We start from the raw sequence: 5,402 nt of genomic DNA on the forward strand, positions 1-5,402 counted from the left end.
GTTTAACACTCTGTGATCTGTATTAGGTCACACTGATCAGGGGCCTGGCCCTCGTGTGTTTAACACTCTGTGATCTGTACTGGGTCACACTGATCAGGGGCCAGTTATCATGTGTTTAACACTCTGTAATCTGTACTGGGTCACACTGATCAGGGGCCAGTTATCATGTGTTTAACACTCTGTAATCTGTACTGGGTCACACTGATCAGGGGCCTGGCCCTCGTGTGTTTAACACTTTGTGATCTGTACTGGGTCACACTGATCAGTGGCCCGGTTATCATGTGTTTAACACTCTGTGATCTGTACTGGGTCACACTGATCAGGGGCCTGGACCTCGTGTGTTTAACAATCTGTGATCTGTACTGGGTTACACTGGTCAGGGGCCAGTTTATCATGTGTTTAACACTCTGTATTCTGTACTGGGTCACACTGATCAGGGGCCCGGTTATCATGTGATTAACACTCTGTGATCTGTAATGGGTCACACTGATCAGGGGCCCGGTTATCATGTGTTTAACACTCTGTGATCTATACTGTGTCACACTGATCAGGTGCCCCGTTATCATGTGTCTAAAACTCTGTGATCTCTACTGGGTCACTCTGATCAGTGGCCTGGCCATCGTGTCTTTAACGCTCTGTGGTCTGTACTGGGTCACCCTGATCAGGGGCCTGCCCCTCGTGTGCTTTACACTCTGTGATCTGTACTGGGTCACACTGAACAGGGGCCCGGTTATCATGTGTTCAACACTCTGTGATCTGTAGTGGATCACACTGATCAGGGGCCAGTTTATCATGTGTTTAAGACTCTGTAATCTGTACTGGGTCACATAGATCAGGGGCCTGGTTATCATGTGTTTAACACTCTGTGATCTGTACTGTGTCACACTGATCAGGGGCCTGGTTATCATGTGTTTAACACTATGTGATCTGTACTGGGTCACACTGATCAGGGGCCTGGCCCTCGTGTGTTTAACACTCTGTGATCTGTACTGGGTCACACTGATCAGGGGCCTGGCCGTCGTGTGTTTAACACTCTGTGATCTGTACTGGGTCACACTGGTCAGGGGCCTGGCCGTCGTGTGTTTAACACTCTGTGATCTGTACTGGGTCACACTGATCAGGGGCCTGGCCCTCGTGTGTTTAACACTCTGTGATCTGTATTAGGTCACACTGATCAGGGGCCTGGCCCTCGTGTGTTTAACACTTTGTGATCTGTACTGGGTCACACTGATCAGGGGTCTGGTTATCATGTGTTTAACACTCCGTGATCTGTACATTGTCACACTGATCAAGGGACTGGCCCTCGTGTGTTTAACACTCTGTGATCTGTACTGGGTCACACTGATCAGTGGCCCGGTTATCATGTGTTCAACAGTCTGTGATCTGTACTGGGTCACACTGATCAGGGGCCTGGTTATCATGTGTTTAACACTCTGTGATCTGTACTGGGTCACACTGATCAGGGGCCCGGATATCAGGTCTTTAACACTCTGTGATCTGTACTGGGTCACATTGATCAGGGGTCCGGTTCTCATGTGTTTAACACTCTGTGATCTGTACTGGGTCACATTCATCAGGGGTCCGGTTATCATGTGTTTAACACTCTGTAATCTGTACTGGGTCACACTGATCAGGGGCCCGGTTATCATGTGTTTAACAGTCTGTGATCTGTACTGGGTCACACTGATCAGGGGTCTGGTTATCATGTGTTTAACACTCTGTGATCTGTACTGGGTCACACTGATCAGGGGCCTGGCCGTCGTGTGTTTAACACTCTGTGATCTGTACTGGGTCACACTGATCAGGGGCCTGGACCTCGTGTGTTTAACAGTCTGTGATCTGTACTGGGTCACACTGATCAGGGGCCTGGCCCTCGTGTGTTTAACACTCTGTGATCTGTACTGGGTCACACTGATCAGGGGCCTGGCCCTCGTGTGTTTAACACTCTGTGATCAGTACTGGGTCACACTGGTCAGGGGCCAGTTTATCATGTGTTTAACACTCTGTAATCTGTACTGGGTCACACTGATCAGGGGCCTGGCCCTCGTGTGTTTAACACTTTGTGATCTGTACTGGGTCACACTGATCAGGGGTCTGGTTATCATGTGTTTAACACTCTGAGATCTGTACTGCGTCACACTGATCAGGGGCCTGGCCGTCGTGTGTTTAATACTCTGTGATCTGTACTGGGTCACACTGATCAGGGGTCTGGTTATCATGTGTTTAACACTCTGTGATCTGCACTGCGTCACACTGATCAGTGGCCCGGTTATCATGTGTTCAACAGTCTGTGATTTGTACTGGGTCACACTGATTATGGTCCCAGTTATCATGTCTGTAACACTCTGTGATCTGTACTGGGTCACACTGATCAGTGGCCCGGTTATCATCTGTTCAACACTCTGTGATCTGTACTGGGTCACACTGATCAGGGGCCCGGTTATCATCTGTTCAACACTCTGTGATCTGTACTGGGTCACACTGATCAGGGGTCTGGTTATCATGTGTTTAACAGTCTGTGATCTGTACTGGGTCACACTGATCAGGGGCCTGGCCCTCGTGTGTTTAACACTCTGTGATCTGTATTAGGTCACACTGATCAGGGGCCTGGCCCTCGTGTGTTTAACACTTTGTGATCTGTACTGGGTCACACTGATCAGGGGTCTGGTTATCATGTGTTTAACACTCCGTGATCTGTACATTGTCACACTGATCAAGGGACTGGCCCTCGTGTGTTTAACACTCTGTGATCTGTACTGGGTCACACTGATCAGTGGCCCGGTTATCATGTGTTCAACAGTCTGTGATCTGTACTGGGTCACACTGATCAGTGGCCCGGTTATCATCTGTTCAACACTCTGTGATCTGTACTGGGTCACACTGATCAGGGGCCCGGTTATCATCTGTTCAACACTCTGTGATCTGTACTGGGTCACACTGATCAGGGGCCCGGATATCAGGAATTTAACACTCTGTGATCTGTACTGGGTCACATTGATCAGGGGTCCGGTTCTCATGTGTTTAACACTCTGTGATCTGTACTGGGTCACATTCATCAGGGGTCCGGTTATCATGTGTTTAACACTCTGTAATCTGTACTGGGTCACACTGATCAGGGGCCCGGTTATCATGTGTTTAACACTCTGTGATCTGTACTGGGTCACACTGATTATGGGCCCAGTTATCATGTCTGTAACACTCTGTGATCTGTACTGGGTCACACTGATCAGGGGCCCGGTTATCATGTGTTTAACACTCTGTGATCTGTACTGGGTCACACTGATTATGGGCCTGACCCTCGTGTGTTTAACACTCTGTGATCTGTACTGGGTCACACTGATTATGGGCCTGACCCTCGTGTGTATAACACTCTGTGATCTGTACGGGGTCACACTGATCAGGGGCCTGGCCCTCGTGTGTTTAACACTCTGTGGTCTGTACTGGGTCACACTGATCAGGGGCCCGGTTTTCATCTGTTTAACAACCTGTGATCTGTACTGGGTCACTCTGATCAGGGGCCCGGTTATCATGTGTTTAATACTCTGTGATCTGTACTTTGTCACACGGATCAGGGGCCTGGCCCTCTTGTGTTTAACACTCTGTGATGTGTACCGGGTCACACTGATCAGGGGCCCGGGATTCATCTGTTTAACAACCTGTGATCTGTACTGGGTCATACTGATCAGGGGCCCGGTTATCATGTGTTTAACACTCTGTGATCTGTACGGGGTCACACTAATTATGGGCCTGACCCTTGTGTGTTTAACACTCTGTGATCTGTACTGGGTCACACTGATCAGGGGCCTGGCCCTCGTGTGTTTAACACTCTGTGATCTGTACTGGGTCACACTGGTCAGGGGCCAGTTTATCATGTGTTTAACACTCTGTAATCTGTACTGGGTCACACTGATCAGGGACCTGGCCCTCGTGTGTTTAACTCTTTGTGATCTGTACTGGGTCACACTGGTCAGGGGCCAGTTTATCATGTGTTTAACACTCTGTAATCTGTACTGGGTCACACTGATCAGGGACCTGGCCCTCGTGTGTTTAACTCTTTGTGATCTGTACTGGATCACACTGATCAGGGGTCCGGTTATCATGTGTTTAACACTCTGTGATCTGTACTGGGTCACACTGATCAGGGGCCTGGCCCTCGTGTGTTTAACACTTTGTGATCTGTACTGGATCACACTGATCAGGGGTCCGGTTATCATGTGTTTTACACTCTGTGATCTATACTGTGTCACACTGATCAGGTGCCTGGTTATCATGTGTTTAACACTCTGTGATCTGTACTGGGTCACACTGATCAGGGACCAGGCCCTCGTGTGCTTAACACTCTGTCATTTGTACTGGGTCACACTGATCAGGGGCCCAGTTATCATGTCTTTAACACTCTGTGATCTGTACTGGGTCACATTGATCAGGGGTCCTGTTCTCATGTGTTTAAGACCCTGCAATCTGTACTGGGTCACACTGATCAGGGGTCCGGTTATCATGTGTTTTACACTCTGTGATCTATACTGTGTCACACTGATCAGGTGCCTGGTTATCATGTGTTTAACACTCTGTGATCTGTACTGGGTCACACTGATCAGGGACCAGGCCCTCGTGTGCTTAACACTCTGTCATTTGTACTGGGTCACACTGATCAGGGGCCCAGTTATCATGTCTTTAACACTCTGTGATCTGTACTGGGTCACATTGATCAGGGGTCCTGTTCTCATGTGTTTAAGACCCTGCAATCTGTACTGGGTCACACTGATCAGGGGCCCGGTTATCATGTGTTTAACTCTCTGTGATCTGTACTGGGTCACACTGATCAGCGGTCCGGTTATCATGTGTTTAACACTCTGTGATCTGTACAGGGTCAAACACTGATCAGTGGCCCGGTTATCATGTGTTTAACACTCTGTGGTCAGTACTGGGTCACACTGATCAGGGGCCTGTTTATCATGTGTTTAACACTCTGTGATCTGTACTGGGTCACACTGATCAGGGGCCCGGTTATCATCTGTTAACACACTGTGATCTGTACTGGGTCACACTGATCAGGGGCCTGGCCCTCGTGTGTTTAACACTCTGTGATCTGAACTGGGTCACTCTGATCAGGGGCCCGGTTATCATGTGTTTAACACTCTGTGATCTGTACTGGGTCACACTGATCAGGGGCCTGGCCCTCGTGTATATAACACTCTGTGATCTGTACTGGGTCACACTGATCAGGGGCCCGGTTATCATGTGTTTAACTCTCTGTGATCTGTACTGGGTCACACTGAACAGGGGCCCGGTTATCATGTGTTTAACACTCTGCGATCTGTACTGGGTCACACTGATCAGGGGCCTGGCCCTCGTGTATATAACACTCTGTGATCTGTACTGGGTCACACTGATCAGGGGCC

This window comes from Hypanus sabinus, chromosome 2 (assembly GCF_030144855.1).
Source record: "Hypanus sabinus isolate sHypSab1 chromosome 2, sHypSab1.hap1, whole genome shotgun sequence".
Taxonomy (NCBI): Eukaryota; Metazoa; Chordata; class Chondrichthyes; order Myliobatiformes; family Dasyatidae; genus Hypanus; species Hypanus sabinus.